The sequence below is a fragment of the Silurus aristotelis genome, assembly GCF_946808225.1.
Source record: "Silurus aristotelis genome assembly, chromosome: 16".
Classification (NCBI taxonomy): domain Eukaryota; kingdom Metazoa; phylum Chordata; class Actinopteri; order Siluriformes; family Siluridae; genus Silurus; species Silurus aristotelis.
The window spans coordinates 20,483,722-20,496,864 of record NC_139589.1 but is presented as its reverse complement, the minus strand read 5'-3'; positions in this window follow the sequence as shown (position 1 = coordinate 20,496,864).

Sequence of the window (13,143 nt, the reverse complement as noted above, 5' to 3'; positions counted from 1 at the left end):
CCTTTTTTTTAGCAAATAGAGAAAAATATTATTGGAAATATTAATATAATGTTTGGGTGTGGTAGAAATACAAATCTGTGCTATAACTTTAGAAAGAGGGAATGTGAATGATTGATTATTTTTCATTTTTTTATTATTTATTTATTTATTTTTACAAATACACCATTAATCTGCATCTTTGACGACCTAAAATACTTTAAAATTATTATATAATTGTTTTTTAAATGCTTTTTTTTTTTTTTTTTTTTTTTTACAGCAGGGGAATTTTTTAAAATATTTATTATATGGATATAATTCAATTATATGGGGCATATTAATTAGTTAATTCATACAAATGAATAGTTAATGATATTTATTACTAATTAGTCTAATGCATCTCATGATATATTGCATAATTATATTTAATAGCACTGTTAAGGCATTTAATTAGTTAAAATGACCAATTTCTTTTTTTTTTTTTTTTTTATTTAAGACATTTCCACACACATTTTGATCAAACTTGAGGCTGGATTTATTGTTCTATATGTAACATTTTTCATGATTGAGTTCTATTCTAGTGACCAGACTAATAACTAATCTTTGTGAACTTTGGCCTCTCGACTAATAAGTACTTTACTCACCATTCATCCCAGCTGTTGCAGATGTTTAGGCAATTAATTTCCTGACACCACCTTGCATTGTTTATATAGCAAGTGTTTGCTTTGATCATATTTTAGTAGTCTGTACTCTTTGTATATGCAGTGTTGTCTGCCAGAAATTTGGGGCATGTGGGGAGGAAAAAGATTACAAAAACAGCCTTTGAACATGCAGTCATTTTCATTTCGCTATTTGAGGGCTTATTCTGGCTCATGTCCTGCTTTAAGTATTTATCACTTGTCATTTTGGAGGCTTATCTGTGATAGGTTACCATGTGCTCCGAAACCTCCTGCAGCTCTCTGGTTATACGTAGAGAATTTCTTGCATTGTAATTTATTGCAGGAATGACTGACATCTCCGTCCTGCCTAATCAATCACAGCATGGCGCAAAACTCTAAATTGTTTTTATGCCTTTTTAAATCCTGAAATGAGTGTGATAAAGAATGTTCGACTCTTTGTCCTCGCTAGCAGGAAGGCTCTGGTGAGTCCTGTTTGTGTTTTACTAGCATGCACTCTCAGTAAAGGAGCTATAAAAGGAAGCAAGTCTCAGGGCCAAGATGTTGTGTATATGTAAGGTGTTGACAGAAAAGTTCAGAAAATGTGTCTAGCATTAATTATTATGAGCTTCCATTCATAATAGCATTAAGTGAAGCATAGTCATGAAAAAGAATTGCATTTACCAAACATATATATATATATATATATATATATATATATACATACACAAAGTGGCCACGTTATTAGGAACAATTATTTAATCAGCTCATCTTGTTTCCAAACAAATGTGGGGTGAGTTCTATTTACCTTCTCAATTTTAGCGATTTAATATTTTACCATCCTACTCAGATTTCTGGTTCTGGCTGACGGCAAAAAATATGATGCAATCTTTCTTCTGCTGTATCCCATCCATCTCAAGGTTCGATGTGTATTGCATGTTGAGATGATTTTCTGCTCATCACTATTGTAAAAAGTGCCTCTTTAAGTTGACCGTATCCTTCTTGTCATCTTGAATCAGTCTCCAGCCTCCCGCATTTCTCTCCACAGAACTTCTGCACATGGGATGTTTTTTGTTTTGTGCACCATTCTCTGTCATTCCTGCATTTCAGTAGCTACATCATTGATTGATTTGGATAACTGCACCAGGTGTATAGGTGTTCCTATTAAAGTGGCAGGTGAGTGTATATAAAAGATCCTCTTTTTTTTAATAATGCTTAGTATAGCAGAACAAATTACACACCTCTCTTTTTCCTGCTTTTGGCTGCTTCCTGTGTTTGTCATTAAATATGTTTCGAGCTGATAAACTGAGTCGATCATACAGCGTCCTGTAAGATTTGAATTTTAAAATAAAAGCGGAACAACCTGTGTCTGAAAAATTAACATTCTCATATCGCAGACATGCAATGGCCGATGTGATATGATTTGATGATGTAATTAGTCATTACATGACATGTTTGTCATGTAATTTGATGTTACAACATCATTTCTAATTTATGTCTCATTTATGAAATATACCAGTGTCAGGTATTCATCCGTCTCCATACCCTCCTGTCCTCTACATCTGCCTCTTTTAAACCAGCTACCTGCATGTCTTCCTCACCACATCCATAAAACTCCTCCTTGGTCTTCCTCTTTTCCTCCTTCCTGGTGGCTCCATCATCAGCATTCTCCTACCGATATACCCCACATCCCTCCTCTGCACATGTCCAAACCATCTCAATCTCGCCTTCCTCACCTCGTCTCCAAAACGTCCTACATGCAGTACTGGCGAGCGATTTGGTTGTTCAACTTCATGTTTTATTTCTTTGATAATCATCTCCATAGTCTCTTGAGAAACATCATCTCCTTTTCATATAGCATGCAGATCGGAGTCGACCACTGGTCACCCTTTCAGATGGCAATTTCCTCAATGTGTGTCTGTTTTTTTCTTCTCAATAAATTAAGTTTTCTACATAACTGCTGTTGATTCCGTGTACTAATTATACTCGGTGCTGATGTGCCAAAAGACAAATAATTTACTAATTGCAAAATCCCAACCTAAAGTAGAATTGAATGGAACCACATCCATTTTATGATTTTTCTCGAAATATTACCACTTTATTCTTGTCATTTTGACTTAATTCTCAAAATATTTAAACTTTATTCCCAATTGTGATTTTATTCTACTAATGCTACAAATGTATTCTCATAATCTTTAGATTTAATCTTTTATTTTAAAAATCTGACACAAAAATGCCATCATAGTATTGTGAGTCTTTGGTTTTTGGGAAAAAAAAAAAAGATTCAAATGCAAACCCTAACTCTTTATATGTACATGTGTCAATGTAAAGATTGTTTTAACGTGCGCTCATGTTAAGCGTTAAACTATATTCATTGCCCTACTCGTTATTTTACAGTGAAATAGTCACGAAATGTAATCTATTGATTTCTGTTCATAGACAAATGTTCAATTTCCCTCTTTTTTCGTGTCACTGAGGACGACTTTCTATGTAATGTATTTTAATAGAAAGTATTTTTGGTGCCTCCAGCGAAGTTTTTTTTTCTGCCACTGCATACCACAGATGCTGTATTGTTTTTTTTTCTCGTTTGTTATTGATTTTTTTTTTTTTTTCAAGCGCCATTACTCAACATTTAAGGAGCAGATTTTATCTTTGTTTTTATTGCTTTTTATTCGGTAAGCCGCTCTCTATTATAAACCATCGTCAGTGTTTCCTTTCAGTCAAAATACAGTAAAGAAAAATTCAACTACTTAATTAAGGCATTGATTAGAGACACACATTTATTACAGTATGACCCAAACCCTAACCATATAGTTTCTGCCTAATTCTCCGATAAAAATGTGGAATAAAGATTACCTTTGGCATTTCTGTCAGCATTACCTATCATCCTCTGCCTCCATTGCTATGGAGACAGAGCCAGTCGTGCTGAGTGTCTGGATTCGTGTCCATGAACACGAATCAAAAGATTAAAACCCGTGACTATATTATGTATTAGGGAAATCGAAATTTTAAAACATAGAACATTCAAATTAATATAATAAAAAAAAAAATGTATTCAAACTGAAATCCAGTGTTTAAAACTTTATCCTTTTGTTTTGATTTATCGTCATGTACATTTGTGTTGATTTCTTATTCTGAGTTTTAAACTTGGAAATTTTGACTTACAACTTGAAATGCCCCTCCCCTTCCAGTTATTTTAAAAAATCCGATATTGGCAGTAATACACCTTCGTATTATATGCGGTTTTCTTCCTTGATAGAACTCTTCCTCCCTTTTTTTTTTATTCCATAGTGACCCTAATATGCCATCTAACGAAATGCCTTGAGACTGTGTTGTATTTTAAGCAGGGGTCTGTTTTTATTCATACCATCCTTGCATTTGATGCATTTCCCATGAAAATCTGTAAAGACAAGTTTTAGAAGAACTCGACAAGATGGTTGTTCCAAAAATCTTGGAGAACTAACCGAAGATCTTCTGTGGATGCCGGCTGCCTCAAATCTCGCTGTGCTCAGTCTTACCATGGTGTTGGACCTGTGGCATGAAACAGTCTTCACCTTTATAGCAGAGTTTGGTTATTCCACACCCAGGTTTTATCCTCCTATAGTATACAGTTGTTTCTGTTTCAGCTACTGACTGTGTTTCAACCCACACATTAAATTGATATTTTCGGTATTTGGCAGATGCCCTCATCCAGACTTACATTTATCTCATTCCTACAACTGAACAGTTATAGGGTTAAGGGCTATGCTTAGGGGCCCAGAAGTGGCAACTTGGTGTGGCTAAGATTTTAACATATAAATTTGTTGCTCATTAGCATCTGCTGCATATAATTGGTTATACACACTGACTCTTATCCAATCAAATCGCTGACTTTTTACAAGTGTACCAAGTATAAGAATTGAAAGCCAAAGGGTTCTGATCAACTGGTTAAAAAAATAAACAAGTGAAATATACGCTACAGCGTTTTTTTTTTTTTATCTTTCATAACATCAAAATTAACAACTATCATAAAAATTGTAAGGACTTCTCTGGACACGAATGGTCATGGCATGTTTAGAATGTGAGTCAGACGATTGGTTTAAACCCCTAGTTTCTGGGAGGAACATGAGATTAAGACAGTTTGCAGAACAGAATTGTGTCTTCAAGCTTTTATAGAGCTGCAGCTCAGGCAATTTCCTGCTTGGCTAGAAGCTGAGACGAGCGCAGCCCTTGCTGACCTTGTTGCTTCTTCAAAGCTGAAAGCGTACATAATTACCTGTCTTTTACCAACAGTTTTTGTAGCCTTGTTTTTTTTTTTTTTTCCAGCTGTGACCCAGATGCATAACTAACGCTGTTTTGACTACACAATATATTATTTTTATTGAGAAATGCTTTTGACTAAATATCCTGATAATATCAATGACTTCATTAGAATCAGTGAATCAGTGTGACATGAGTGTTCATAGAAATCCAAGGCTATAATTGCGCTTCGTCTAATTTATATGAATGTGTATGAGTGTGTAACTGCAGACTTTTCTAGGATTCCATTTGTGCTAGGAGCTGTCATTACAGTGTACCTGCAGGCTGTATTTCAGCCCATGGCAAAGGATTTGAATTGCTGAACAGTCCTTTTCAGATGCCAATGGAGAGAAGAGTGCATTTGTTAGGTAAAAAAAAAATAAAAAAAAGAAGTGGATAATGCAATGTTGTATCTGTATTTGTTTAGTGTGCTGAATATCTGCCACTAGATACAGGTTTACACAAGTGGGTGTAGCCCCAAAATAGATTTATTTTAATATTTTTTGTTTTGTCCCCAAAAAGGTAGAAATGCACTAATCAGCATGGTGTATGAATTCTGACTCATAACTCTAACTCATAATCTTCGCTACATGACTCTAATGCGTAAATGAATTCGAATATTCAGTTCTAGTGGGTCCTGTTGTACGTCAGAGGTACATCATTAACCGTGTTCTTAGAAACAACAAGCAATGTTTTAGTAGCGTTTAGATGTAATTTGGGATTAATGCCTCTAATTGCTGCACTTCACAGATGTTCAAAGCCAGATGAAAGAACTGGATGGATGTCAGCTGCTTCCTGTGGATTAACTCATGATTAGGTGACTGACAGTATGAAAGAGCCTGCCATCTTGCCCCATTTATCCAAACTGAGAGTCAGAGGTGATTCAGCACATGCATGTACATAGAAATGATAAAAGGGCACATTATATGCCATCTGTCTCCCAAGACTGATTTAATTAAACCATAAACATGTCATGTCCTGACATTTATGTCTAGTTGTGTTGTTATGTCATGTTATGCTACAATTACCAATAATTCATGATAAATCACCTCAGTGATGCAGGTTCTTCAGGGGTTCTTGGGATGCTTGCTGATTCTACATGGACGTTTCTTTGAGAAGACAACACTAGACTTGTGATTTGATAGATCATTTGTAATAAAAAAAAATAAAAAAAAGTCTATGGGCTTTGCTGTAGGCTTCTGTATACAGTAGACCCTTTATTTGTTCTCTGTGAAAGACAAATCTAGGTGACGCAAAAGGCCAATGCTTGGTTACCATTCTGATGGTCGCACATCAGATTCAGCACATCCCAAAGTGTTTTAGTCACTTTTTTACAATGGCAAATGATTACTTTTTATATGATTAAAAACAAAAAATCATACTTTTGACTCTTGATGTTGTTAGACATCAGGAATTTGTGAGACATTCATGTTCGTTTATGCTTCTACGAGCTGGCATCAAAATGTTCTGAGACTAGTTTTGTAACACGCCAACAGATGGCAGCACAAGGCTGCACACACAGTCACAGGGAGCGCTAAACTTCATAAATTAGTGTGCTAAAAGACTTTGTTCTGTGTACATTTGATGCTGTGCAACTGGTGCTATTCTGACCATGTGCATTACCACTTCTGCTGGGCAAATCCGCCATAGAGACATTTGACATGATTTGGCAAGTTTACAGTGATGCTGCAATGAGTCGTTCGCGGTGTTTTGAGAGGCACATGCGCCTCAAAAGAGGAAGAACATTACTGGAACACAACGAGAAATCAGGAAAACATTCGACGAGCTCAACCCCCAAAAATGTCAAAACCATTAGGCAACTTGTGCATGATGATCGTCGGAGAACAATCCGCATGATCTCACTTCCGCACCCACCCTACTCACCAGATTTGCCTCCCTGGTTTGACACCACCTCCAGCGCAAGTCGTAGAAGGTTTTTGACATGTTTTGGAAAAAAAAAGACTTCCAGGACACATTTCAGAAGAAGCCGGAATGCTGGGAGCACTATATTGCTGTGCAAGGGGACTACATTGTAGTGTAAAAACGTAGATAAATAAAGTGCTTTCTTGTAAAGTGAGCTAGTCTCAAAACATTTTGATACCATCTTGTAAGTTAGACCCTTCATTTGTTTTTCTGTGAAGAACCTTTTAGATTATTTAACACTTTTGTTTAATATTTTACTCAGTGAAGAGATATTCCCTTTTTTTACCACAGCAAATTATAAATTTTTTATTTTTACAAACAGAAAATTGTTCAATGTTGTTAGACATCCACGAATCTTTGAGACATTCACGTTTGTTCGTGCTACTACTTATAGTATCTATTAACAGTCATTCCCTCCAGGTTTTTATTTTTATATTAGGTTGGAAAACCAAATAAAGGTGTTATGAAGCACTGACACAGGGGACTATTCCCAAAAATAAATGTTTCCTCGCAGGAAATTTCAACAAATCACTATACCATGGGTTTTTTCCCCTCCTGTGAAAAGTCCATAATTTAAGTCTAAATGATAATGTATTAGAGCAGTGGATTCTGTCAGGAACCTGCTAACAGCGTTAAGAATTAGCACAAGATTGAACAATCACAGGTGACCTTTAAACACATACCATGCTATACACCTAGACGTACATTTTAATAGCATCTCATAATGCTGTCGTCTTCCGTGACGTGTTTATAGAGTGGTTATGTCAGTCCCTTAAATCACACACCCACCTGAACGAGATAAAGGGCTTGGGAAGACGATTTATGATTGGTGGAACAAACGCTAAAAAACATTGGCCAGTGATGTGTCCTCAGTGCAGGTAGATGGGGATTAGCTGTACTGGCTGTCTGGAGAGCGGCTGTGCTGCGTGGGCAGTGTGCATGGCTCTCATCTCCGCCAGCCTGACAGCCTCTCCACAGGGACCACCTGTCTGCCTGACTATTCAGAGCTAATGGTAAACACTACAGCTCTCCATATAGCCTGTGAGCTCTCCTATGGACTGAAAGGTGCGTCATACACCCACGTGGCATTCATCTCTTTAAACCAACACAAACTGTATGAGCTGTCAGTCAGAAGCCAGCGATGCCACACGTGGGTGCACTGCAACCAATGCAGTAAATAAAAAACAAAACAGAAAAACTGCTTTGTACAATTTGTGATTTATGCTAAATAGTTCTGCATGCCTTATCAAACCTCAGCAGCCTCGGGATTCATCTCCTTGACAGTAAAATGTGGATGCCGGGGGCTGAGTGTGTTATTCTACGAGCCTTAACAGGAGTGCGTTCACCGCCTCTTGCGTATAATAAAGCTTTTTATACCCCCTGCCCTGTGTGCCGAGCTATTCTGAAGTGGCATTTCTTGACCCAATTAATTTCATGCCACAAGGCTCGTTGCATAGCCGCTATTTGCACTTTTCATCCCTTTTTTTTAATCAGTGAAGGTCAAGATAATGTAAGTGGGAGAAGATGAGTTCGGCTGAGAGCTATTTTTCAAATCGCTTTCAAAAGGATGGACCTAGGAGGGGGTCAAACGTGGAGCCAGAGCTCTGTAAATACAGTAGAAAAGGCAAGGTATTTAAAGCAGCGTCATTAAAACCATTGTCTTCAAATTCTAATATAAAGGGGCGCTGAATGGTGGAGGCTTCACAAATACAGTTTTTTCAGTGTAATTACTGATATGATGAATATTGTCATGAATTCCACATCTCAGAACTTGCTCTTGATTATCTTTTGACTATAATTATCACCTGTCTCTGCTCATTTTTACAGTATGTGTTCCCTTCCTCATTGTATTTTTTTCTCATAGCTTTAGGTTCATTCTTGGTCAGTTTTGTGTGCTTTTACTCTCCTGTGTCTACGACTTGTCTATCTACACCGATCAGGCATAACATTATGACCACATGTCTAATATTGTGTTGGTCCCCCTTTTGCTGCCAAAACAGTTCTGACCTGTTGAGCATTAACAGCATTACCTTCCTTAGCAATTTGAGCTACAGGAGCTCGTCTGTTGGATGGGACCACACGGGCCAGCCTTCACTCCCCACATGCATCAATGAGCCTCGGCCGCCCATGACCCTGTCGCCGGTTCACCACTGTTCCTTCCTTGGACCACTTTTAATAGATACTGACCACTGCAAACCAGGAACATCCCAAAAGACCTGCAGTTTTGGAGATGCTCTGACCCAGTCGTCTAGACATCACAATTTGGCCCTTGTCAAACTCACTCAAATCCTTATGCTTGCCCATTTTTCCTGCTCTAATACCTCAACTTTGAGGACAAAATGTTCACTTGCTGCATAATATTGTATATCCCACCTACTAACAGGTGCCATGATGAAGTATCATTGGTATAATCATGGTATAATAATCATAGTATATTGTCATTATGTTATGCCTGGTCAGTGTATGTATAGCTTACAAAGTCCTCTCATTGCATTTTTAAACCTTGTTTATTTAGTTTTGGTTTCTCTTCTCTCTTGACCTGTTCTTCTTTGACTCACATATTGGATATACCCAAGACTACTCAGCATCCTGACCCCTGCTTAGACATTTAACTACAATTCTTGGTTTGCAGTAATAACGCTCAAACAGAATTTACACATTTTCATCTCTCATTAGATGAGAGACTTTTTTTCAAGTAATCTCCAGTTTCAGCACTTTGGAATACTGTTTTTTTTTTTTCTGACAAGAGTCGAAAAAGGAAATTCTTATAATTCTTTCATTGAAAATAATTAGAGAAATTATAGACTATTTATAGAAAGCTGCTACAGGACAAAGAGTCCATGTTGATCACTTGTGATTATTCCTTACCTAACGAACACGTGTGTATTATCTACATGTCTATGCATACAAGTGCATTGACAAAAAGACAGGAGGTGGAGTTGAAGATGCTGCAATTTTCAAAGAGATTGATGAGGATGGACAGGATGAGAAATGAGTTTATCAGAGGAAATGTGCAGGTGTAAGACATTTTGGAGAGGCAAAAAAGGCATGATTGAGATGGTTTGCTCATATGCAAAGGAGGGACCGAATGATGTGGTGACCCCCAATAGTAGCATCAAAAAAAAGAAGAAGAAGAATTTGTCTATGCATACAATTCATTAGGATATTAATGGAAGTCTGCGAACAGTCTAATAGCATGTTTAGAGGACTGGGGTGCATTAATGATACCAGCAATCATAATGCTCTCACTCTGGTCCTCCTTTTTTTGGGAACCGAATGGAAATAGGCCTGGGGAGGAACTCTGGGCCATCCGCTAAGAAGCCAGGTGCACTAGCTGTAAGCCTATAAGTCCAACTTATGTTAAATGTCAATCAAACGTCCTGTAAATAGTGAACAATTTGGCTTGGTATTAAAGAGTCGTTATTCTCTGAGATGTGAATAGGTGGGTGGGGGGGTTTGATGAAGAATGAAAGAAAGAATGACCGTCTGTTTTAGCTTACAGGGTTCAAACAAAACCCTCAGTGGATGGATTTGTAATGCATGCAAGCAGTCTGGGTATTGAGCCTAATGAGGAAAGACACCATATAGATGGGCAAAATAAATCAATACAAAGAAACTGGAAAAGGTCAAGGGTGTGCAGGAGTGGAGGAGGAGAAGTGTGAGCCAACTAGGTTCTAAAAAAAAAAGAAAGCTTGAAAATGTCATCCTTGCTCACATTCCCAATTTGCAGTAAATGAATGATATCAGATAATTAAGGTAATGGTGGCTTAAGATACCCTTTTTTGGGTATGATCAAGCCATTTTTAGCATCCTGAATGTTTCTATCTGTCTATCTTTTTTTAATTTTTTTTTTTTAATGAAAAGGCCAAACAGAGCTCACCCCAACAGATGGCTGATTATTCATTTGACAGAAAATCTGTACAAAAAAATTATAATAAAAAACAAATCCAGAGTAATGCGCCATCTGAAGGTCATTAAAAAAGTTATAGGACTCTGAAGCAGCTTCAGCAAGCAACAAGCAGTCATTTGTGAGAATGTCTACAGTGTAACACCAATAAGTAAATAACTCCAAGAAAAGGAAATGAATCCCTGGTCATTTTTCTGTGGATTGTACCTGTAGATGTTACGACAGACTGATTCCTCCTGATGTCCTACTTCTGAATGGGGTTCTAATCAACTGGAAACCATTTACTGTTGTTAAGGATGCCCTGAAATGAACAGCTAAAAAACACTTGGAATGTCTGTGGATGGTTTCACTTGGAAACCATAAAGATAGCTTTTGACTAAAAACTTTCTTTCGGCTTCCCCGTTAGGGGTCGCCACAGCGGATCCTCCGCACGTTTGATTTGGCACATGTTTTTACGCTGGATGCCTTTGGACTACAAAGCTTTGGACTACAAATAAAAAATTTTCTCAGTTGCTTTGGATTGAAATTTCCAAAACTACTTCAACCTCCATATGACTTTAAAGTCACTTGACTTTTTTTTTCAACCAGAACAAAAAAGCATTTTTAGTTGCTTTGATCAAATTGTGAATTCTTCTGTACATTCTTTTAATTGATTTTGTACAATTGTCTGCGGTTTCCTACATTATAAATTTTGTTGTGTTGATCAAAATATATTATACTAATTCTCATTTAAATAGTCTTAACCCCCAAAACATCTCTCCATCAGTTCATTGCATAAGTCATTGACTGCAAAATGGTTAAAACAGTTGTCATAAGTCTATTTTTAAGTCAAATTTCTATTCAACTTTTTTTTGTAAATGTGTCTTGAATTTATGAATTGTGTAGATGAATCTTGAATTTCACTAATGAATTGGACGGCATCAAGATCAACTGATAATCAACTAGTTCTCTAAAATAGGTCTAAGGTGAATCTGGTGAACCTTCAATTGGTAATCAAATGCAGACTGAATAAAACGCAGAATTTCAATTTCTGAAAATTGATGAACAACCAGTAAATGAACGAGACTTTCAATCAATATCGCACATACAGGATTGTGTACATTTGTGCTGCTGAAATTAATAGATGCCATACAGAAGAAATTCAAACCATAGTTTGTATCAGGAAATACTGAAACTGATGACTAAACATTTTGACGTTCTGTGAACAATAACAAAAGGAGTTCTGATGGCATTTATGCATTCGTTGACACAAATACTTACTTTTGAGAGATGAACTAAGGATTTTGAGAAAAGTACCGGCTTTTACCAGTAATCCAATGAGATGTGCTGTTTGTACAAATTGTGAGAAATGTACTTACTGGTGTGCAAATATTAAAAATGATTGAAGAAACGCTTCAAAGCAATTGAGAAAAACTGTAATACATTTTTTTTGGTATGATGGCTTAGGACTACAGTCACCATGATCAGTTTTGCATTCAAGTCTCCTTCAGGGAAACGTTAATTGCTTCAACAATGAGGAAATTATAACAAATAGACATTTGGTGTCACACAGATGAGAATGGGTTCTGTTTTGATTCTGGCTCCACTCAAGGCTTCTTCTTATATCATCTCACTGAGTTTTTGCTTGCCACTGTCAGCTCAGGCTCACGCATAAGTGATATACTTCTAGAAATACATTTTTGAATTTGAAAATCTACAGTTATCCCCGTTTATTGCGGTGGTTACGTTCCTTTTTATATATACAGTACGTATTTTATGTATACAGCACTGTACTGTATTAAAATTTTACTTCATTTTATAATTAATAATTATATTTTTATCTATAAATTTCATTAATTCAACATAAAATTCCATAAAAACAATTCCCTATAAGTTTTTTGGTCTATTGTGCTATCCGCGAGAGACCGGGAAAATCAGCCAAACAAATTAGTTATGTTTCAAATGCAATTCCACGATAAACCGGGGGCACGAGATTCGAACCGCGGTAAAGGGGGGGATTACTGTTTCTTTCTGTGGAGCTGCTTTTGGGCAATGTCAATTATTAAATGTGCCATAGATATAAAATGTAATAGAATTGAATTGATAGTGATGACAGGGTTATTTCCTTCTTTCTGTATCGCTATCTAAAGAGAGTGATGCAGCAGCACTTTAGTTTTATAGTCTGTCAAGCTTTTTTACCCCCTCATACGCTCTGTTCAGACAGATCAACTTCATTATTGTGCTTGTCATCATGTAGATCTTGCAACCCGTCATGCATTGCATTCTGGAACATTGAGACATTTACATTTGTATTTCTCATGTATGTAACATTGATTATAGTTGGAAAATGGAGAGTGAAAAAAGAAACTCTTGCTCTTTTGTTTCTAGGCACTTACAAATCTCAAAGTTATCCCAAATTAATTT